The following is a 25703-nucleotide window of genomic DNA, read 5'->3' on the forward strand; positions in this document are numbered from 1 at the left end:
CCACAACTCTTTTTATTTTTGAATGTGGCTCACAGGTAAAAAAGGTCAGGAAAACATGCATTATAGTATGAAATCTGTTAACTGGAAACCCATTATTCAGAATGCTTAAAATCATGGGAAGGCATTCTCCCATAGACTCCATTTTAATGAATTAAGTCAAAATGAGGAGTAGACGTGAGGTATTGAGATCCACATTATGGAAAGATCCCTTATCTGGAAAACCCCAAGTCCCAAACATTTTGGATAACAGGTTCCATATCTATATCTTTAAAGCAAAGTTAATTTAGTAGACTGTTAGGCCTATATTTCTTGCCCTGAAGTATTTGTAGGGGATCCATGGGGTTAATTCCCCTATTGGCTCAAAATGTCCCGGTATTTGTCCCTAGGGGAGGAATGTGTTCTTATAGACTTATAAACAGGTAATGTAAGCTGTGTCTGTCCATAGGATATATAAGGGTACCCACCTGGTGCCAAGATAGGATGCTGTGAAGGCTGGAGCATAAGTCACAGTAAGATATTTAGTGCCCTTAGGGAGTCCAATCCTTAGCAAAGTTAGGGAAAGGACCCCGTGAATAAGATGTAGTGGATAGTAGCTCCTTTTATAGCATACTCCTAGTTGGTGTGTGTTTAAGGCAGGTTAACAAGGAAGAGACGTTTGCGCTCCACCAAGGAGATAAAGCTCATCATGTATTTCTTCAGGTGGTAGTCACCAAGTGTAGGGACTCAAGCAAGTACAACTCTGTGAGCACCCTTGAAGCTGCCTGGAACACTTGTGTTGTGTGTATTGGGTTCACAACGCTGTCAGTATTATATGGACCAAGAAGTATCTTGCTATTGTTCAAAAAACTGTTTATTTGGTTAAGAACCACAAGCACCTTTTGTTGTATCAAGCAACTGTATTTGTGTTGAAAGTTACAGTTCAGCAGTATCTTTCTTCATATAAAATACTCACTTGTCTAACAATGACAAGTAACAAAGGATCAAGTTATTTGCAAGAACTTCGCCATGGCTTAAAAGTGCACAAATTTAACAAACTTAATGGTAAATTAACACCCATAGTACACTCTATATTAATAATACATACTGTACATGTCTAAAGAAAATAATGAAATGTTTATTCACATTGATTTCAAAGTAATCACTTTCATAGGAGAAAACTTTGAGTTAAAGTCTATTCAAAATGGAGATTTACACAGACAAGATAATCACAAAGGTCTAGAGTTGCTGAAGTTTTCACAGGAACAGGATGTGCTAATTGGGACACATAGGGGCAAATTTATCAAGGGTTGAATTTCGAAGTGGAAAATACTTCGAAATTCGACCATCAAATTGAATACTACTTATTTCCGGTCGTACGATCGTATTCCGGTCGTACGATCGTATTCCGGTCGTACGATCGTATTCCGGTCGTACGATCGTATTCCGGTCGTACGATCGTATTCCGGTCGTACGATCGTATTCCGGTCGTACGATCGTATTCCGGTCGTACGATCGTATTCCGGTCGTACGATCGTATTCCGGTCGTACGATCGTATTCCGGTCGTACGATCGTACTCCGAATCATGCGATTCGAACGATTTTCCTTCGCATACAAAAAACTTACAAATATGCTCTGGAAGGTCCCCATAGGCTAACATAGCACTTCGGCAGGTTTAAGTTGGCGAAGTATTGAAGTCAACGTTTTTTTTAAAGAGACAGTATTCCATTATCGAATGGTCGAATAGTCAAACGATTTAACTTCAAGTCAAAGTCGTAGTAGGCTATTCGATGGTCAAAGTATCAAAAAATTACTCATTAATCATAAAGTAAAGGAAATTCCAAGCTTAAAGTTAGACATTCAGATGTGACATTTTGACTTTAAAGGAACTAAATCCTAACAAAATATTAGTCTAAAAATAATATGCTTTATGCACAGGGATTATTGCCATGGGCTGCAGCACTGATCCATGTCTCCAAAACTGCCTTTAGAAAGACCAATTTCTGATCTTCATAAGCCATTTGTATGTCCCTGTATATATGAGTAAATACACATATTCTGTATTTTGACTATTCTTCTGGATTTCTAGTTAGAGAACCTCCATATTATGGTTTCCCCTTCAACTCATAAAGCTTTTTACTACCTTTGCATGTAACAAAGATATTCTAGATTACTAAAAATGAAGGTTCTGCAATTTGTGGTGCCTGCCTTCCCAGAGCTCATTATGAGTAGGCAGTGTGGCAGGCGCAATGTGAGAATACCTAATTGAGAGGGCTCTACTGCCCCCACCCTTTTATGCTTTATTCTTCTGTTTGGCACCTTTACTATGCCATCTTTAATGTGCTCTCTCTCTCTCCTCCTGAACGTGGACGCCCATTTTTTAATGGTCGAATGTTAGTGGCATTAGGGCTTTTGGAAACCACAAATAAATTCAATAATCAATAGATCTGGACTATGGCCTATGTACCCATTTGGTGACATCAGAAATGGGAGGGTTGGGCGTGGGCATTTCAGGGTCCGGTGGGGGTTGATCCCCACATCACTAGTGGTAACATTTCACCTGAGGGGGACTAAACAATCTTTATTGTCTGTGCTTAAAAGAGTTTTCAACCCTAAAGTAAAAAAAATTCGAAGATTACAGATGAGAAGAAGATTGCTGTCGTGAACTCCGCTGGACAGAATCTGCACAGAGGGGTAAGTAAAGACTTAGGGGCATTTGTCCGGGGTGGCAGTTAGGCTGGGGGGGGGGAGGGGGGATCTATGTAGGGTAAGGGGTAGGGTTTTTTTTTTTGATGTATGATTGAATTCACCTTTAATGACTGTGTTTCTGCATCAGGTAAATGAATTCTAGCAAACTAACAAAACAAGCCAGGTTTTAATTTCTCTTTCACTTAAAATCAAATGGAGCATAATGCAAACATATTTCTAAGAAAATAAGCAGATGTGCCTGCATCCCTTACAATCAGAGATTTTTTTTTGAGAGTACTTAATGACTCAGATACAGTTTGGTTATTTGCATAATATGACTCATTTTCTAATCTGCCTACAAACATTGAAACATGGCTACAAAAGTGCAGGCAATAAAATGCATTCATACATCTGCTGTGTAAATGAGCATGAGATATTTCTTTTTCTGGACAGAAAAGTCGCACAGATAATTGATAGGATAAAATAAGCAAAAGGTTGCAATGAATACCCTCAAAATTAAAATGTTAACCAGGGTATTAATTAAAATGTTCTAACAGACTGTACAGACCTTCCCCATAGGCTAACATTGGCCTCGGTAGGTTTTGGTGGCTAACTAGGGGGTCGAAGAATTTTTTAAAGAGACAGTACTCCGACTATCGCATAGTCGAACAATTTTTAGTGTGAATCGTTCGATTCGAAGTCGAAGGTCGAAGTAGACCATACGATGGTCGAAGTAGCCAAAAAAATTTTTTAAATTCGAACTATTTTTCCTCTATTCCCTCACTCGAGCTAAGAAAATGGGCCCCTCGGTGTTTCCCTTAATATCTAAGCTGCTACTACTTTGCTTAATCAAGATTTTGTACAAGGTAAGAGTGATCTAGCTGACAATTCGACTTGCATGATATTTTTACTGTTCTGTGCCTGAGTCACTGCAGAGATGACTCACTTCTGAGTTAGAGGGATTGCCTGGCAAGCATACATTTTATTTCACAATATGTATATACTATATTATATATAATACAATGAAACTTTGCAATTCTTAATGCATCTAAACCTCTGAAATGACTCATACTATCTATTTCACCATTTCACAATCTGTTCTAAAAATAAATTAATCTAGTGTCAGTTTCAAATATTACTCCATTCATTATTATCCTAAAACCTGTTTAACAGTATGTTCCAGCATGCAGGAAGGCCATCTCTCATGGGGGCAAATTCACTAAAGGGCGAACAGGAACACTTTGTGCAACTTCGTCAGGTGCAAATTCACTACCACTCTGCAGCCGAATGCTTGCGAAGTTTCACTAGCGTTAATTTGTCAGCGTGAGCATTTCATAGTGAAACTTTGTTAGTACACTTGCGCTTAGGTGAATTCGATATGTGAAATATGTGTCTTTATTAGAGATGTTGGTGCAAGTGCTACTGGCCACTTATTATTAAAAATGTTCAAGGAAGCAAAATAAAGACAAAAGAGATCCTCTTAATTCCTAGTCCCTTAAATGTTGAAAACATTTTTTAAAACAAATATGTTTAACAATTACAAATTTTAAAGAAAATCCCGATTTAAAATATGAAAAAAACGCCAGTGTTTTTTTTTCTTCATTTTTATGACCCTTCGGCATACAGGATATGATGTCACTGACATGAGATTGAGGCAGATGTAGCTTCATTTTATCAGTTTACCAGGTCTAAGCTGGCGAAGGAAACTCTGGCGAAAAGGTTAACGTAATGGATTCACAAATGTGAATTTGTGAAGTAACGACCATTCGCCTGAGCGAAAATTTGCTTGTTGAAATGGCGCAAAACTTAATGATGAACTTGCGAAATGTCCTCTACACCTGTTAGTAAATTGCCAATGTCACTGGGGGTGGTATTTCTGGTGCATTATCGCTAGCAGCGCCCAGCTAGCAGCCCTTTAGAAAATCTGCTCCATAGTGTTCATTTTAAGCAAACAGTACTGAGGGATCCAGGCCCTTTGTCTTGGCCCCAGAGAAAAGTTGTTTAGGTGAAAATGTGGAGTTGCAGTAAATGTGACCTGTTTGATTTTGCTAAAGTTTTTGATACAGTACCACATAGACTGCTTTCTAAACTAAGATCTGTTGGGGTCCCACAGGACTCTCTATTGGGTCCACTTTTATTTAACAGGTTCATTAGTGGCTTTGAGGTGGGCAGAGGAAGTAATGTATCTGTGTTTTCCAATGACAAAATATAAGCAGGCTAATTAAATCCATTCAGGTTGTGTTATTCTTGTAGGGTGATCTGGACAAACTAGCACTCTGGTCAGGTTATACATCTGTGATCTAAAAATATACAAGGGAGTAAGGGGTGGCGTTACCCAGCATATCAGATTGTAAGCACATACACAAACACACAAGGGTCAATTACTTCAGCAAACAATTAACATGTAGATGTAGAAAAAAAAACATAAAAACAAAGATTCACAGGGCTGGACTGACCCACTGGAATGCAGGGAAACATCCTGGCAGTCCCAACCCCCTCCCCGTTACCTTCCTGTTGTGTCGCTGGAAGTGGGTCCACCAGACCCGGCAGGGGGTTGTGTTTGTGTGTTTGTGCAGAGGATCTGTTGGGGTTGATAGGGGGACCTAGAGGTTGGGTTCCTGGTGGACCCATCCTACCTTAGTCTTACACTGGAGATTCAGGGATTTTTACACAAATTATAGTATGCCAGAACATGGGGGTACAGTGCTGCTGCATTTCCTATGTAGAAGGAAGGTTTATATGCATGAAAACTGTTCAATGCATTTTTGTTTGTGTCCCTAAAATAAACATAATATCTTTTAATAATTAAAGAGCTCCTAGCACCCATCCAGAGCATTTACATTGCATAATTTAACTAACATGCCTGAGGAGGAGACCCAACTTGTGAAACTCAGCCTTCTCTGTGATCACTCACGTATATCAATGAAGGCGAAATTTACTTTCACAGTTAACACATGCCCAACCAGAGGGGACCTCCTAACATCTCACCAAAACAGTAACCTTAGGTTTATTTTATATTTCAGAATTAGACTTTGTTGAACTTCATTAAACCCTATTTCTCTATCAGTTTATTTGTGCTTTCCAACACCTTCACAGTGGGAAGAATCCTGTTTTATCAAATGCTTTTCCCCAGTTGCTATCACATAAATCAGATTTATTTCTATATTTTGCATCATCAGATGCATATTTCCTGCTACAAGTGCAAGCTGTGAGAACATTACATTTTCAGCTTATCTTCTCTTTGTTTGTTTACTGTAAAGTGTTGCCAAAGTCTAGTGAGGCTGAAATAACTTGCAATAACAATAAACAATAGTTAGCATTTTAATATTCCAATTATTATAAATGTAGAAGACTAATTTATTGGGAGTATTTTTTTCTTGAATGCTAGAGAACTAAGAGCAGTTCACTTTACATCCATATTGTAGCAATATAATTTCTGATTATTAGATGGAACAGGAATATGTAATGCAAACAAAGCACAGCTGTTCATATTGTTGCGTTCTGCATCCTGCATCTGCTTGCACATTGCGAGGGATTTGGCAAAGAGAGCGCTCCCTGCAGGTTGCTTGAAGACCTGCCTACCACTGTAACCTCTTACTCGCTGATGAACTTTAATACAATTTTAATTAAAAACCGCAGTGTCAAAGGGTTTAGCTGTTTGAGAAATGAGGACAGATTGTGGCACAGTGGCAATGGTCACATGCAAAACGGAAATGCAACCTGACAACACTGTGCATAGGGCATATAAATACGGCTGTAGTTCATGCTTCATTTTATTAACAGAAAAGTAAAAATGAACCCAAGACTTCTGCTATCATGATGACCAGTCTGCATGGCAAGTTACTGTATATGTAGCAGTCTGTTGCACCCAGAATACCAGTGATTTAGATCTTTGTATATACAGCAATGTATACGTGGGGAAAAATATTAATCAGATGGTTAATTCCCCCCCCCCCTTGATTTTGACTACAAATGGGGTTTTTACTGAAAGATCAATTTTTTTCATTGTTCCATTTATTTTCTGATGAAAATATTCTTGCAAACACAAAAACGAGATGAATGATACCATCGGGAATTCGAGCTTAACAAAAAATATTTTCTAGAGCATTTTTGCTTAAAAAAGAATTCCCAAATAATGTTTACTGTAAAATATTTTTATTTATACAGTATATATATATATATATATATATATATATATATATATATATATAGTCAAATACAAGAGTCCTCTGCACTCAACCCATTATCAATATATTTAAGACAGCGACATTTTGTGCATACTGCTACTAAAAAATGCCTTACCCTTTAAACAACACAGGGATTGTTTGTCCATATATTGCAATATATTTAAGCTGGCCAACTACGTCAAAGTCATCCCATATCTGGCCAGTCCTACGCTCAATTTTATCTGATTCATTAAGAATTCTATTGCTTCATTATACATTTTACAAAGGGACTAGGTATTACCTGCAACTTAACTTGCTGCTTTCAAAGTAAACCTCCATACTTGGCTGCCCTTTTATTAGACACCAGTGGGATCACCTGACTATAGCTGGGAAGGGTGGGAGCTACAACATGGAGCTGGTCACTGCTCCTGTATAAACTATAACAAACAAGGGAAAGTTGTGCTCACCACTATTTTTTAAAACCATTAGGCGGGGGTGCAATGAGGCTGTGACCACAAAATACATATAGTCAAATACAAGAGTCCTCTGCACTCAACCCATTATCAATATATTTAAGACAGCGACATTTTGTGCATACTGCTACTAAAAAATGCCTTACCCTTTAAACAACACAGGGATTGTTTGTCCATATATTGCAATATATTTAAGCTGGCCAACTACGTCAAAGTCATCCCATATCTGGCCAGTCCTACGCTCAATTTTATCTGATTCATTAAGAATTCTATTGCTTCATTATACATTTTACAAAGGGACTAGGTATTACCTGCAACTTAACTTGCTGCTTTCAAAGTAAACCTCCATACTTGGCTGCCCTTTTATTAGACACCAGTGGGATCACCTGACTATAGCTGGGAAGGGTGGGAGCTACAACATGGAGCTGGTCACTGCTCCTGTATAAACTATAACAAACAAGGGAAAGTTGTGCTCACCACTATTTTTTAAAACCATTAGGCGGGGGTGCAATGAGGCTGTGACCACAAAATACATATAGTCAAATACAAGAGTCCTCTGCACTCAACCCATTATCAATATATTTAAGACAGCGACATTTTGTGCATACTGCTACTAAAAAATGCCTTACCCTTTAAACAACACAGGGATTGTTTGTCCATATATTGCAATATATTTAAGCTGGCCAACTACGTCAAAGTCATCCCATATCTGGCCAGTCCTACGCTCAATTTTATCTGATTCATTAAGAATTCTATTGCTTCATTATACATTTTACAAAGGGACTAGGTATTACCTGCAACTTAACTTGCTGCTTTCAAAGTAAACCTCCATACTTGGCTGCCCTTTTATTAGACACCAGTGGGATCACCTGACTATAGCTGGGAAGGGTGGGAGCTACAACATGGAGCTGGTCACTGCTCCTGTATAAACTATAACAAACAAGGGAAAGTTGTGCTCACCACTATTTTTTAAAACCATTAGGCGGGGGTGCAATGAGGCTGTGACCACAAAATACATATAGTCAAATACAAGAGTCCTCTGCACTCAACCCATTATCAATATATTTAAGACAGCGACATTTTGTGCATACTGCTACTAAAAAATGCCTTACCCTTTAAACAACACAGGGATTGTTTGTCCATATATTGCAATATATTTAAGCTGGCCAACTACGTCAAAGTCATCCCATATCTGGCCAGTCCTACGCTCAATTTTATCTGATTCATTAAGAATTCTATTGCTTCATTATACATTTTACAAAGGGACTAGGTATTACCTGCAACTTAACTTGCTGCTTTCAAAGTAAACCTCCATACTTGGCTGCCCTTTTATTAGACACCAGTGGGATCACCTGACTATAGCTGGGAAGGGTGGGAGCTACAACATGGAGCTGGTCACTGCTCCTGTATAAACTATAACAAACAAGGGAAAGTTGTGCTCACCACTATTTTTTAAAACCATTAGGCGGGGGTGCAATGAGGCTGTGACCACAAAATACATATAGTCAAATACAAGAGTCCTCTGCACTCAACCCATTATCAATATATTTAAGACAGCGACATTTTGTGCATACTGCTACTAAAAAATGCCTTACCCTTTAAACAACACAGGGATTGTTTGTCCATATATTGCAATATATTTAAGCTGGCCAACTACGTCAAAGTCATCCCATATCTGGCCAGTCCTACGCTCAATTTTATCTGATTCATTAAGAATTCTATTGCTTCATTATACATTTTACAAAGGGACTAGGTATTACCTGCAACTTAACTTGCTGCTTTCAAAGTAAACCTCCATACTTGGCTGCCCTTTTATTAGACACCAGTGGGATCACCTGACTATAGCTGGGAAGGGTGGGAGCTACAACATGGAGCTGGTCACTGCTCCTGTATAAACTATAACAAACAAGGGAAAGTTGTGCTCACCACTATTTTTTAAAACCATTAGGCGGGGGTGCAATGAGGCTGTGACCACAAAATACATATAGTCAAATACAAGAGTCCTCTGCACTCAACCCATTATCAATATATTTAAGACAGCGACATTTTGTGCATACTGCTACTAAAAAATGCCTTACCCTTTAAACAACACAGGGATTGTTTGTCCATATATTGCAATATATTTAAGCTGGCCAACTACGTCAAAGTCATCCCATATCTGGCCAGTCCTACGCTCAATTTTATCTGATTCATTAAGAATTCTATTGCTTCATTATACATTTTACAAAGGGACTAGGTATTACCTGCAACTTAACTTGCTGCTTTCAAAGTAAACCTCCATACTTGGCTGCCCTTTTATTAGACACCAGTGGGATCACCTGACTATAGCTGGGAAGGGTGGGAGCTACAACATGGAGCTGGTCACTGCTCCTGTATAAACTATAACAAACAAGGGAAAGTTGTGCTCACCACTAGTTTTTAAAATCATTAGGCGGGGGTGCAATGAGGGTGTGACCACAAAATACATATAGACAAATACAAGATTCCTCTGCACTCAACCCATTATCAATATATTTAAGACAGAGACATTTTGTGCATACTGCTACTGAAAAATGCCTTACCCTTTAAACAAAACAGGGATTGTTTGTCCATATATTGCAATATATTTAAGATGGCCAACTACGTCAAAGTCATCCCATATCTGGCCAGTCCTATGCTCAATTTTCATCTGATTCATTAAGAATTCTATGGTTTAATTATACATTTTATAAAAGGGACGAATACGTTTTACCTGCAACTTACTAGCTGCTTTCAAAGTAAAACTCCCAAACTTGGCTGCCCTTTTATTAGACACCAGTGGGATCACCTGACTATAGCTGGGAAGGGTGGGAGCTACAACATGGAGCTGGTCACTGCTCTTGTAGAACTATAACAAACAAGGGAAAGTTGTGCTCACCACTAGTTTTTAAAATCATTAGGCGGGGGTGCAATGAGGGTGTGACCACAAAATACATATATTTATATAACATTTCGGCTAGGTCACTTTGAGAAAGGCTAGGGTTATTTTTTTGCTTCAATAAAACCTCTTCTCCACCATAAGACCGGTGAGTGCTAGCTTCTTTTGAGCCATTGTACATACTAATACATTCTAATACATACTAATACATAGCTCTGCACCCAGGCACCTTATACTTATACATGTGCTGTGCCGGCATCCTATGTTCTATATATATATATATATTTATATATATATTTATTTATATATATACTGTATAAATTATATATATATATATATATACAGTATATATATCTTAGAATAAAATTGTTAAATTATACATTCAGAGTGCATTTACCAACTAACAGTAGCCTAGTTGGTGGAAGAGGATACTTCCAAATATCCTCCTTGCTCTGTTCAAACTTTAATCTCTCTCTGTAACACAGGTATGAGCCATTGTCCAGAATTCTCGGGACCTGGGAGTTTCTGCATAAGGAACCTTTCATTTATTTGGAAAACTTTTTTTATTAAAGCGTGAATGCCAAAAACGAAAAAATTTTGAGTGTTTTTTTTACAGTAAAATCCAATTTTTTGTGAAAAAAAAAAACTAGAATTATACCCTGAGGATGCAAAAATCTGAATCCAAAAATCTGACGTCTCAGACCTGCCAAGGTTGTTTATAAGTTGGGGACAAGTACAAGGTACAGTTTTATTATTACATAGAAAAGGGAAATCATTTTAAAAAATGTTTTAAAATGGACTCTATAGGAGATGGCACACTTGCATGTTCTGGATAACGGGTTTCTGGATAAGGGATCCTATACCTGTACGGGTATTAGCAAGAAAAATTGTTCTTGTGTATTGATGTCTTAGTAGGTAATACTCACTACAGAATTGTCGTGCAACTGTAGTTACGTTTGGGATACTTATTGAAGAGCCGTTGTATACAAAGGACAAGGAAAGGCTGATTCATTGAAAAGTGCCAATATATGCCAGACATCTTTAAAAATGCTGGTGCCTTTTTTTTCCAAAGAAGAGCCCTTGGAAGAGCCTGGAGATTTAATTCACTGCAATGACACATTTACCCCACATTAAATTAGTCTTTTTGTCCTTTAAAATTATTATTCCCCATCTATTTATTAACCTTTTGTCTATATGGAACAAAGCCAATAACTCAAGACTAATATCCAGGATATTGTTTATGTGTAATTTCCCTTATGATAAAGTATGAAAATAAACTGGCAAAAGATATAATTAGACCTTCTTTTAAGTGAGGGTAGCAAGAGTCCCAGTTAAGATAGGTATTGTAAATTAAACATTTCTTCCATTCCCTGGGTGGCATTACCGTATTGGGTAGAGATCAAACTCCTTTTGAATCTCTGTGTTCAATGGAACTCTCTCCCATGCATATAATTTCGAGAATTTATAAAACCTTACGCCACTCTACAGCTTCTACTACCCCTTCATTTGTTGACTCATGGGCCTCTGATCTCAATGTACACTTTTCGGAAAAACAGCTCAGTGCTATCATGTCCAAATTATTTAAGAGTACCAGATGTTGTAGAATACAGGAAACCAATTACAAAATAATGTCACGCTGGTACTATACCCCGACCAGGCTGAAACGTATTTACCATAATACTAGTGACAGGTGTTGGAGATGTGGTACAGATGAGGGTTCCCTATTACATATCTTCTGGTCATGCCCATCTGTTACGCCTTTCTGGAATGATGTGAGACATGCTATACGCGAAATCTTGCATTTCGACATCCCAGATGACCCGACATACGTCCTGTTGTTTCACATGGATAAATCTCTTGGTACCTTTACTTCCACAATTGAACCACATTTACTTAATGCTGCTAAACTGTTAATTCCTTTAAATGGAAACAAACCTTAGCTCCGACAATCCGTGACTGGTACTTAAAGGTGGAAGAATTGCATAAATTTGAGGAGCTCTCTCTTTATTTGTCTGATTCTTCTGATGTTTATGCTGCAAAGTGGTTGCGATGGCTCTCCTTTAAGGAGTCCGACTATCATAAATGAACCTCAGTATAAAGTGTGGGTTTCCCACCCTCTGTCTTACCCCTAACCTTGTCCACCCTTTTGCTGCCTTCATGTATGACAATATTTTGGCCTACATTTTGCATTGCAGATTGTAATTCTGAATTGTATGTACTTCCCCCCCCTTTTTTTCTTTTCTGTACCCCCTTTTTTGTTTTATTTTCTCTACTTATTTGAAAACTTAATAAAAGTTTAATTGCAAAAAAAAAAAGATAGGTATTGTTTCTCTGCAGTGCCTGCAGTCCCCTTAACATGTTGCAGAACAGGGAGTAAATAGTATTCCCGCACAAGCACTAATTAGCTACACATTATGCAAATAGCAATATAACTAATGTACACAATGAAAAAGTTTGTTAATTTCAGAGCTCTTAAGTGCTGCATTTTGACTTTGCAGCTAAATATTTCCTTAAGACCAGATAAACAAAGAGAAAATACACTATAGAATGCCACAACCCACCCTTTTATTGAACACCCCAGTAGTAATTGGCATTGGCTCGTGCACCTTGGACTGCTCAGTAAACTTCCTGGAAAGTCAATACATTTATTGGTCTGTGGCAGAAAAATAAATACAGGTATAGAACCTATTATCCAAAATGCTTAGGACCTGGTTTTCCGGAAATGGGATCTTTCCATAACTTGGATCTCTATGCCATAAGTCTACAAAAAAAACATATAAGCATTCAAGGGGTTTTATATTAAAACGCAAATGTTAATATCATGAAAAATTTTAGGGTTTTTTTTTTTTTTCACTAGAAAAAACCTAACATTTTTCGGGATTTATTATACCCCGATGCTGCAAAAAAAAAAAAAAAAATCTCAGACCTGTCAAGGTCTTATAAGTCAAGTATGGGAGAGGCACTTATCAATTTATGGTTTTCATGGTCTGCGTTGGGTGTAGCCCGAAATCTGCATTTTTCAGTTTTTTCGGCCAAAAACTTGAAAAGTCGAGTATTTTGGGGAAAAAGCAGAAGAATGAGAGCAATTTGGGGAAAAAAACACAAAAAATTTGAGAGCCTCGGATTTCACTCGATTTTATAGAGTTTTTTCGCGATTCAATAAAATTATGTTTTTTATTAAATAAATAAGCTGAAATGTGGCAAGGGAGTTTGGGTGTGTGTTTTTTTTTTTTTTTTTTAAATAAAATAAGATAAATTCGGATTTTAGTAAACAACACCCTTAATAAACCCTACAAGATTGTTTGCCTTCATATAGGATTAATTATATCTTAGTTGGGATCAAATGTAAGGTACTGTTTTATTATTAGAGAAAATAGCATTTTTTTTTATTTTTAAAAATACTAATTACTGTATTTAATTTAAATGGAGCTTACGGGAGATGGCCTTCCCGTAATTTGGAGCTTTCTAAATAACGGTTTCCAGATAATGGATCCATACCTATACATCTTAAGCTGGCCATAGACGCAAAGATCCGATCGTACGAATCAAGAATGATAATGCCATACTAAATAACTCTCAAGTACTGGGGGAATAGAAAAGAAAATAAAAACTTATGGACCTCAGTCACAAGTCATCTCATCAATAAGACAGCCATGGGCCAAAAATAAATATAAGTTCATCTGTTATATGAGATTTTATTCCCTGTTTTATTACCATCAGGATTGCGTGCATAGTGCACTGTGCTGTATATAGTGGTAGGGCTTTTACTGTAATCACGGAATAATGTTTCCCCAAAGCATTTTATGTATTTTCTGCATAAACCACAGCATTTATATTAAATACACCCTCCTAAAAGTTTTAACTAGGCCTCATGTGCACATTATGGTTGTAATGCAAGAGGAAAGTGCCTGAAGGCTATGTAGCACAAGCCATAAATGAAATGAATGAGTCACTAGAAGCCATGTAAAACATCCATTTGAAGATCAGGATTCTAGCATGCCTCTGGAAAATGCACTTGAACTATGAAACCTAGTTTTAGTTATTTAAAGTAGAATGGTATTTCTTTACAGACAGGTATTAAAAGTGTTTGAAACCTAAAAAAAATTACAAATAAATATAATTTAGAATATATTCAGTATTTATTTATATACTAGTAGTGCTTTGGGCCACGACATAGAGGTCCATATATCAATATTTGAATTTTAGTGGTTGTAGAGGTTTTTGAAATCACAAATAAAAGTATTTTCTCTAAAACTACGAATGCCTGCAATGTATTAAAAGATCCGAATATTAAAATGCATAAGGAAGGATCAGCAAAATTCCTATTGACTTCTATAGACCTTGACTACTTTGTGAATTTTTGTGGTTTTTACATAATAAAACCTCACATTTTTTGAATTTTAGGGACATTAAAAAAAAAACATTTTTAGAGAAAAAATACAATTTGTGAAAATAGAAAATCGAATGTTAGTAAAATTGGCCCCGTAAATATGTATTTTGTGACAGATCATTCTGTAATATGCAATGTCGAATAGCCATGAATAATCTGTTGAATATATCCTTATAAATGGAGTGGTCACTAATACCCCCTACTATTAGATTTGAGGATATGAGAAGTCACCTAAAAGTTCTATGGCCTGCATAAAATAATTTACTTACATGTTGCAAGAGTATATTATTCCATATATCTAAGTAATACGTGAAGTAAAAAAAGGATTGTACACAATCTAAACAAACCCAATGCATAATGAGCCTGTAAAACAGCAACACCAGGGCAAGTAATAAAAGATAAGAGATGAAAAAGCCCTAAACACATTCATAAATAATTTTAAAGAGGATGTAAACACTGTTGCTAAATTATACTCTACCCAAAGGTTTCTACCCCACAAATCTGAAAACACTTCAACAGATCTGCAAGGACTAGCATATCTGAAGCTATAGTTCAACAATATCAAGTTTGTATTCTTACAGTAAAACATAATTGAAGAATTATGGTAGTGCATTTTATAAAATACAAAAGTATTTAAATAAATATCTGAAGGGCATTCTTGGCCAGATTTGCAGTTTTTACATGGTATTAATTGTTAATCCTCTTTCCCCTTTCAGTTAGTATCTTCTACTGATGTGTGGGTCGGCCCAACCCGCACCCACCTGAAAACCACCCTCCCTCCACCTGCCTTCCTTTTATAGTCCCACGCTGACCTGAGTAGAGCGAGTAGGTGCACATCTATAAAAGAAGTAGCCGGAAGCCAGCAGTGTAAGGTGGCGGGCGGGGAGAGCGGGTAGAAGAGCTCAACCCAGACCCGCCCACCACCCACTAATTGGGGTGCGAGATCGGCCAGCACATCACTAGTATCTTTCTCCATTCCAAATGACATTATCACGTCTAACTCCTTTAGACTTTGTTAAAAAAATAAAAAACTCTGTGAAGATAAATGCCAATTCTAACCAGAATTCTTGGCCAGATTTTCAGTTTTTACATGAAAAGATGCTAATTGTCTATCCTCTTTCAGTAAGTATCTTCCTCCTTTCCAAATTACTTATTATTATTACGTCTTATCCATTTAGACTTTGTTAAAAAGAAAAAAAACTCTGTGAGGATACATGCCAATTCTAACAATCTTTATAAATTCCTTTCTTCTTGGATTAGGATTAAAGAAATTTAAAGCTCCTTTTTAAACCAGGTGCAAGGAATAGAGTCCTGCGCGGGTCCATTTTTTGGAACCCGTACCAGACCCGTACCCGCAACCTGCAATCCGCAACCCGGACCCGCAACCCGCATTCTTACCCGTTTGGACCTGCTACCCGACCCGAAAGTACCTTATGTGCAACCCAGACCCGCTGACCATCAAGAATCAGGAAGTGCCGTCATTGTAAACCAGAAGTGACATCATCGGAAGTAGACGTGATCAGAAAAAAAGGAGTAAAACAGAAAGTACTGTCATTGTAAACTGGAAGTGACATCATTGGAAGTAGACGTGATCAGAAAAAAGGAGTAAAAATCGCTATTGAGTACACCTGCGGGCCGACCCACAAACCCGCAGAACCGCTGACTCACGTTTACACCCGCACCCGGAACTTCCACACGCAACCCGCAGGGTACCGCAGGTACTCGCAGGTACCCGACCCGCTGCAGGACTCTAGCAAGGAACGTCTAATGCATATCCCTTGTTAATTGTTCAATTTTTGCTTGTTTTTCCTTTTACTATCTGGAAAAATAAATGCTAAGTGTACATTGCTTGTTGTGGTGTTTCTTGACTGGGGCGTTCTTTACTTTAGGAAAGAATGACAACATCGTTGAGTCCTTTTTTTCCCCTTCTTTTGGTTAGTCCTTTGTGACTTCCTTCATAAGAACATTCTTGGAAAAAGCCTGCAATGCTAGAGCAGCAGATAAACAATAATGAATATAAAAGTGTTTATGGTTCATTTTGGAATGAGACTATAGCATGGCATCTACAATGCGACAGTCTTACCATAGTTCCTTCTGCAGTTTTGGCAGAATTCCTAATCATATTCCTTAGGGTGAATTTGCTTACAAACGTGCTTGGGGTGATGGGGGTTCCATATGTTCTTTCTTGCTAGTTGGGACTACTGTATATTTAAACAATACATTACCATAATTGTGATGCTAGTGCTTTTTTATATTCATTATCTGGTATGTCCTCAAATGCACGCCCAAGGCAAAGGCAAGTTCTCCCCCCTGAAGCATTTAAAGCACTCATCACCTTTCACATTCAGATTTAAGCAATTTATGTGCAGGGTTCCCACAACCTATTACTATATGTGTGAGAAAGGAAGTTTTGCACAAAGGCTGTATGCCCAGAGCTGCCATGCATGCTGAATCTATGGGGCAAATTCACTAAAGGGTGAATTTTCGTCAGTGACCACTTCGCCATACTATGCACCACATGGCCAGGTACAAATTCGTTACCACTAGGCTAATTCACTAAAATGCAAAGCAAAACTTCACTAGCACTCTTGCACTATTTGAATAGGGAAGAGACCTAAAAGTCATATGGATGTCTTTATTAGTAATGTTGGTGCAAATGCTTGAAGTGGCCCCTTTTTCAAACAAATGTCCAATGAGCCATAATAAAAAAAGAAGAGATCCTCTAATGCCCTAGGCATGAGCCCACCCTTAAACAAATGTGGCATGCCCCTAAAATTTGTTTAAAAAAATTGTTCACACATACAAGTAAATCTTTAATAGTTTGGACTTCTGAAGGCAATCCCGCTTTAAAAAAAGAAAAGTCACCAGCGTTTTTTTACAACTGCATTGCATTTCCTGCATAAAGGATATGATGTCACTGATATAAGATTGAGGAAGAAGTAGCTTCCTTTATCAGTTTGCCTGGTCTGAGGTGGCAAAGTAAACTATGGCGAAAGAGTGAATTTGAGTAATGGCCGTTCTCCAGAGCGAAAAGTCACCTGGCGGTGCGACCGAATGCTTTTCGACGGTCTAGTTCGCTAGTGAATTGTTCTCTACGCTTTTCTGGTGTATTTTCAATAGCGTCTTCCACATCCCCCTTTAGTGAATCTGCCCCTATGTCTTGCTGCCTGTATAAATAAGCAGTTCCCTAGAAACATGTTGGGTGGATTGTCATAATAAATCATTTTTATGATTAAAACTTAATTGTTATTGGATATTGTGTTATAACTGGCTCTGATTTTCTATACAATGTCATTTTTCAATATATAAACAACCCTTGTGTAAATTGATTGATGTACTGTATATGTATTGTAATCTGGCAAGCAATTATTTCAAACATGCTTATTGTACTATATTTCTGTAGCATTATCTTTGGTGTAAGATGGTATAAATCATCCTGTAACTGCAGAGTTCAATAGTAAATAAATGATCATTGAAATTACTTCTTTTCATTCACTGCATTGCCTCATTTTACTCAAAAAGCTGTTCACCTGAAAAACCAATGTAGACATCAAACCGTTAATTCTTTATGAGTGAATTAAAATCCATAAACCTACCCCTTCTCCCCCTCAGGCACAATCCTACATACCTCCTAATTCTCATAATTACATGTTTGTGGCATAAGAGCATCAATTGAAAATGTATGTATGTCGAGAAATTCTAATTTGAAACTTCACAAAATTCTTTTTAATCTCATTATTTTATTATTATGTTTTTCCTACATATTTGGGATTTGGTGCATAATGCTCATAATATCAAAGGATGAAAATGAAACAATATTAGAGATACTCACTGTGGTTAAATTATACAAACAATGAATACTGGGCTTAAAGTCCTCATATACTTGAAAACAGATTTAGCTTGGAATAGTTAGGATAAGGATATTCCAAATAAGTGATACTTTGATAATTTGCTTACCTATTTTTATTAACCTTTATATTAACTTTTAGTATGATGTAGAGTGTGATATTCTGAGACAATTTGCAATTGGTTTACATTTTATATTATTGGTGGTTTTGAGTTATTTAGCTTTTTATTCATCAGCTCTCTAGTTTTCAGTTTCAGTAATCTGGTTGCTAGGGTACAAATTACCCTAGCAATCATGCATTGATTTGAATAAGAGACTGGAATACCATTAGGAGTGAGCCTGAATAGAAAGACAAGTAATAAAAAGTATCAATAACAATAAATTTGTAGCCTTAAAGAACATTTGTTTTTAGATGGAGTCAGTCAATACCTTTTAAAAGCTGGTTAGAGTTAAAAGAAGGCAAATAATTCAGAAATTATAAAAAAGAAAAAACACATTTAGGGGCAGATTTATAAAGGGTCGAATTTCGAGGGTTAAAAAACCCTCGAATTCGACCCGCGAAGTAAGGATTTTAGCGAAAAGCTTCGATCGATCGAATAAAAATCGTTCAAATCGAACGATTCTAACGATTTTAAGCGATCGATCGAAGGATTTTTATTCGATCAAAAAAAACGTAGAAAAGTGCTGGGGAAGGTTCCCATAGGCTAACATTGTACCTCGGTAGGTTTAAAGTGGCGAAGTATGAAGTCAAAGTATTTTTTAAAGAGACAGTACTTTGATTATCAAATGGTCGAATAGTCGAACGATTTTTACTTCGAATCGTTTGAATCATTCGAAGTGAACAGTACCTTGTACTTGATCACAGCTAAGGTTTAATTAATCCTTATTGGAGGCAAAACAAATCCTATTTGGTTTAGTTTGTGTTTAAATAATTTTTTAGTAGACAAAGTATGGATATCCAAATTACAGAAAGACCACCTCATCTGAAAAACTCCAGAGAACTCTGGATAACAGATCCCATATTGTCATACTGCTATCTCCAAACAAATGCAATGGCCCTTAGATCAGTTTCTCACTCATTTCATGTAGTTTGAACCTAGTTATTCCTGAGTACTGGCCAGTATAAAAGTTTGGTGTACTTTTCAAAGCAAATTAAAACTAAAAAAAAAAACCACATAAAATGGATCCATTTCCTTTTTCTATTCATCACAGACCATTGGTCAAAAAATAATAAATGAGTATAAAACTGCATGAAATTTATTTCAGAAATGTGCCATTAGCATTAACTCTAAAAGAGATGTTCTGATAATGGCACTGAAGGACTCAATTAACACCTTTTAGGCATTTTATGTCACACACCATGTCATATTCTCACTTAAATATGGTCACTTTCTGATTCACTAATATCATCCATTTCTGTTACTTTTCATTTTAAAGCAACATGGATGATATTACTGTTGAAGCTGTCTATTAAAGACATCATAAACAGTGTCTCAAAACCCTTTGTAACTCTCCAAAGTAGGAATGCCAAACTTCTCTTATAGCAATAGATCATCTTGTTATCGACCATACTGAGATTACAGCGCAATATTTGCTTATCGATATTACTGCATTTTATCTGTTATTCTGAATCAAACTTCAGAATTGCAGATATAACGCTGTTTAGGTGTTTAGATCAAAATAGTTTCCAGCCTTCTGTGATGAGAATATACATACCAAAAAGAGGATTAGATGTAAACAGAGCAGGAAGTATTATCTCTGAAGGATCTGTCTGTATCAATTTGGCTACTAGCCTTGGAGGACTTGGAAATAGATTTATTATGCAGTGTTACTTTAAATGGATGGTTCACTTTTAACTTAAGTTGACTTAGGTTATAGAAAGGCTAATTATAAGCAATTTTTCAATTGGTCTTCATTATTTGTTTGTTATAGATTTTTAATTATTTGCCTTCTTCTTCTGACTCTTTCCAGCTTTCAAATGGGGGTCACTCACCCCATATAAAAACAAATGCTCTGCAAGGCTACAAATGTATTGTTATTGTTACTTTTTATTACTCATCTTTCTATTCAACACCTCCCCTGTTTATAATCCTGGCTCTTATTCAAATCACTACATGGTAGCTAAGGTAATTTGGATCCTAGCATCCAGATTGTTGAAATGGCAACCTGGAGAGCTGCTAAATAAAAAGCTAAATAACTCACTAATAACTACTAAATAACTACAAATAATAAAAAATGAAAACCAAATGCAAATTGTCTCGGAATATCACTCTCTACGTCATACTAAAAGTTAACTCAAAGGTGAACAACCCCTTTAAGATTTCATCTCTAGGGTTGCTGGACTGCAGCTTCCATTATGCTTTAACCACTGCTCAGGAATGCAGCTGTAGTACAACAACATATGGTAGAATAAATACTGCTATAGTAGATTTAAGTCCCCCTTCAGACCACAAACATTGCTATTTATAAAACTATAAAAAACTACTATAAAAACCCTCTAGATCAGCAATCCCCAACCAGCTCTAAGTGGCCTCAAAGCAGGTGTTTATTTTTGAATTCCAGGCTTAAAGGCACATTCTAATTGGATAAAAACTGGATGTACTGCTCAACAGAGTCTCCTGTAGGCTGCCAGTCCACATAGGAGTTACCAGATCACAACCCTTTTTTGACAACCTCAGGACCTTTTGTCATGCTTGTGTTGCTCCCAACTCTTTTTTACATTTGTTTTCAGCTCACGGGTAAAAAAAGTTGGGGACCCCTGCTCTGGATATGTTCTACGATTCCAATGCATCAATCCCCAGTAACTATGGAGCAAATGATAACTAAGGGGCAGATTTATCAAGGGTCAAATTTTGAAGTAATGGGAGTTTTTTTGAACTTCCATAACTTCGAAATTGGAATCAAAAAAGACCAACCGAAATCTATTAAAAACATCAACGTTTTTTTTTTTTTTTTTGTGGGTGAATAGGCTGTATTCAATCGTTCAAATCGAAGTAAGATCGGATTCAACTGAATTCGATTAGGAGTATTTTCAAAAATAAAACTTTGATTTTTCAAAGTCCACCAATTGACTCCATATACATTCTATAGGCTAAAACAGCAATTCGGCAGGTTTTAGATGGTGAATGGTTGAAGTTTTAAAGAGACAGTACATGATAAATTTCAAGATTCGAATTTTCTATTTTTTTTCAAATTCAAATTGAATTTGGACTATTCCCTACTCGAAGTACACAAAAATAGCTTGAAATTCTAAATTTTTTACTTTAAATTTTCACTTCAACCCTTGATAAATCTGCCCCCAAATGTATGAAGAAAAAATTAAAACAATGTAAACCATATGAGACATTTGCCTGTGTGACCACATCTCAAACTAAAGGAACAATTATTCGAGAGTCTGGTCTTGTGTCCTTGACAGCGTTTTACTTATTTACTAAATAACAGTATGCACTTATGTTGAGTTTTAATATTTAGTGTTTAGATTTATTTAAATGGCACAGTGCCCATGGCACTTCATAAATAAATGATAGAAACTGCAATATGTTAATTGTTTTTATAAATGCAGGATTTATGCATTATTGAACAGACTTTTATTGCATCATTGGACATGCAATATTTGTTAAAACAACATAAGTTAAAGTGCAGTTCATTAATATAGATATGAAAGCAACATCAATTGAATATGTCAAAATAGTGATAAAGTCCAAACAAACCACTGTACAACATTTTATTTTAAGGCATGTGCAACAGAAATACATATTAGTCCAAAATTATTTAGAAATCTAAAAAATATGTCATGTTATGGCATTCAATACAATTAGGAAGGAATTGGCTGCATTAACTGTGTCTCAGACATTCATGTCCATTACTGGATATCTGACTTATAACCGTATAGTCCAGACACAAGCATGAGTGTATATGGACAACCTGAACCACTGAAACACTGCAGAACTGATAACCCAGAGGGTAAATACACCTAGAATCAGCGTTGGACTGGGGTATCCAAGGCTGCAACCTTAAGGGCCCCCCTTACAACATCAAGGGCCCCCTGACATACACTCCCCTCCCTGGCACTGGATATGTTTTACCTCCTTCCACCTTAACTTGCAACTGTGATCCAGTGAGTGGGGGTGGGGAGCATCATCTGCAGTGCCATGGGGAGTAGGCTGGGATGGTGGGGTTCACAAAGGTCAAGGTCCACACTAGGTATACTGCCGGCCTAGAACCAACAAATCCTTTATGTATAAAATTAAGTATAGCTATAGGATCTATTATTTGAAATGCTTGGGGCCTGGGGTTTTCCGGATAAGAGATATTTCTGCAATTTGGATCACTATACCTTCTAAAAGTCATTTAAACATTGACTAAATCCAATAGGATCGTTTTGCCACAAATATGTGGAGCTCATGTGCAGCTTAGTTACCATCAAGTACATAGTACTGTTTTAATATTAAAGAGACATAGGAATCATTTTTTTTAAATTGATATTAGTCCCTTAAAATAGCGTCTATTGGAGATAGCCTTCCTGTAATTCAGAGCTTTCTGGACAAAGGGTTTCCAGATAAAGGATTCCATATCTGTATTCTAAAATATGCAGATCTGAGAAGGCAGTTTGCAGAAATGTTATATAAAAAGGTTACTGCCACAGTACTACTTAGGGGCAGATGTATTAAGGGTCGAATATCGAGGGTTAATTAACCCTCGATATTTGACTGGCGAATTAAAATCCTTCGACTTCAAATATCGAAGTTGAAGGATTTAGCGCAATTCGATCGATCGAACAATCGAAGGAATAATCGTTTGATGAAACGATTAAATCCTTCGAATCGAACGATTCGAAGGATTTTAATCCATCGATCAAAGGATTATCCTTGGAAAGCCTATGGGGACCTTCCCCATAGGCTAACATTGAGTTCGGCAGCTTTTAGGTGGCGAACTAGGGGGTCGAAATTTTTTCTTAAAGAGACAATACTTCAACTATCGAATGGTCGAATAGTAGAACAATTTTTAGTTTGAATCGTTCGATTCGAAGTCGAAGGTCGTCGTCGAAGTAGCCAATTCGATGGTCGAAGTAGCCAAAAAAAACATTCGAAAATCGAACTATTTTTCCTCTATTCCTTCACTCGAACTTAGTGAATGGGCCTCTTAATTAAAAAAAAAACATTGATATCATTTAAATTTGCTTAAATTCAAGTATTTTTAGGACATCAAGCAGGAAGTCCTGGTACAGCGAGTGTGCTAAGCAGCCACTTGTGTGCTCACTCCACTACGATGCTTTTACCTAAAATATAGATTTTTAGAGGCTACAGAGCTGACTTGAAAGACATTTATTACAGTTTTTATGACATAGTTCAAGCTACAGATAATCTATTGTCAGTTACACCCTCGACAAATTATACATTGCAAATACATAAATAAATACATTAGAGCCCCCATTTTACATCCCCTGATTTTAAGTTTTCCCTCATTTTACATTTTTGTTTTGTGGTCCCATATTTATATTATGCATTATACATTTCCCTGATTTTACATTTTCCTGGATTTTGCATCTTTTTTTTCTGGTCCCATGAAAAACGTAAAATGGGGGTTCTACTTTATTCCATAATATGGGTATAAATGTTTAAATGGTACCGTGTTGTCAGTTTAAGCAAGCAAATCATGTGAATTATGTTTATTTTTAAATACCTATTTTTTTATTAAAAAACCTTAAATGGGGGGATTTCCAAGATGTACTTTGAGTGGTTTTAACACTATTTCTTTTTTTTTTTTTTTACGTCTTAACCACCTTTAATTCTCAGTTGCTATTGTGCAGAGTCCTTTTTCTTTTTTGATGTATACAAAACGCATTCATTTGTTAATACCTACTTAGAAAAGGAGAGGCTTGGAGTCATGCTGTGCACACAAATGTCGAGAATATCATTAGAGAGCATCCTGAATCTCAGATGTTTTTGCAACAGCAAACAAAGGTTGTTGCTTGAGATGGTACTAAAAACCATATTACATGCTCCCTAATTTTAGTTTTGTATATATAAAAAAATATTTCTTTACTTGTATTTCAGTCTATAAATTGATTTTGGATTAGACCATATGGGTACCAGAGATAACATTAAACATGATCTATAGCACAGAAATCTGTGTTGAAATATAAACAAAACTAATTTTCTAACAAGCTGCCTTTTCCAAGAAAAATTTCCTTAGAAACTGGAACCAGTATTCTTTTAAATTAAAAAATTCTATATTCCTGATTTTGGCCTCTCCTTATATTTATTCTGCTTCTGCGGTATATTGCCCAAACTCATAAAAGAACAGAGCAAAAATTTAACACACAATTGGACATTTAATTTAATTCAGCACCTGTCTTGTCATTAATACTTTAAAAAAATCTACAATATTTTGAATTTAATCGAAAGTAACAATGCACATGGAGCACTGCATTTGCATAAACATTTTCACTGATATTGAAGACATTTAAATTAACGTTTCCTCTGAATGCAGACTTATGCATGTACTATTATATAGGAGGGACAGCATGCTGCTACAGTTGGCATGGCCGGTCATGCATAGTGTAATAGGCTTTAACTTTGCTAAGCTTTTCTGCCAGGCCCCAAGCTCCCCTACTGCTCTATTATATTGAACTTGTAAGCTTCATACTCTGCCAGGCTCACCCAGATTATTTCTGCATTAAGGACCCTGCTGAGTGACTAGTGTCATGATAAGTGCTAAGGAGGATCTCACCATCTTGGCATACTGTTCTCATCTTATTAAATTCAGCTTTACAGAAGCAGGGAGTCTACCTCCCATTCCTCCAAGGTTGTGCTCAGTCCAACTGCTACTGTCAGACAATATGAAAACGGGAGACTCCATAGCTAAGGGCAGGTGTTGAATCACAGCCAGAAAAATATCAGAAATCTGTGCATCTCATCTAATGACGTGTATATGCAATGTATGTCATAGTAACTTAGCTTTGAAACATATGTTAAACTTTCATTTCGATATCCTTGGTTTTGGAAAAGAACTACCTCTTTTAGACCACAATAATGTATGTGCTTCATTGGTAAGAAATACCAGTGTCTAAAGCTAAATATGTGTATATGTTTTTACAGTTTGTATTTAAAGTCATTCTAGTTTCCATTTCTAGTTTCCTACTGCCTACTACTTTATTTTTTATGAGTATTACACAACCTCTCAAGGAAAACTCTAAACACTAGTGGTGTAACTAAATGTTAAAACTATTTTTAGTGCACTTAAAACTTGGCCTTCTCACATTGG

This window comes from Xenopus laevis, chromosome 6L (genome assembly GCF_017654675.1).
Source record: "Xenopus laevis strain J_2021 chromosome 6L, Xenopus_laevis_v10.1, whole genome shotgun sequence".
In the NCBI taxonomy this organism is placed as follows: domain Eukaryota; kingdom Metazoa; phylum Chordata; class Amphibia; order Anura; family Pipidae; genus Xenopus; species Xenopus laevis.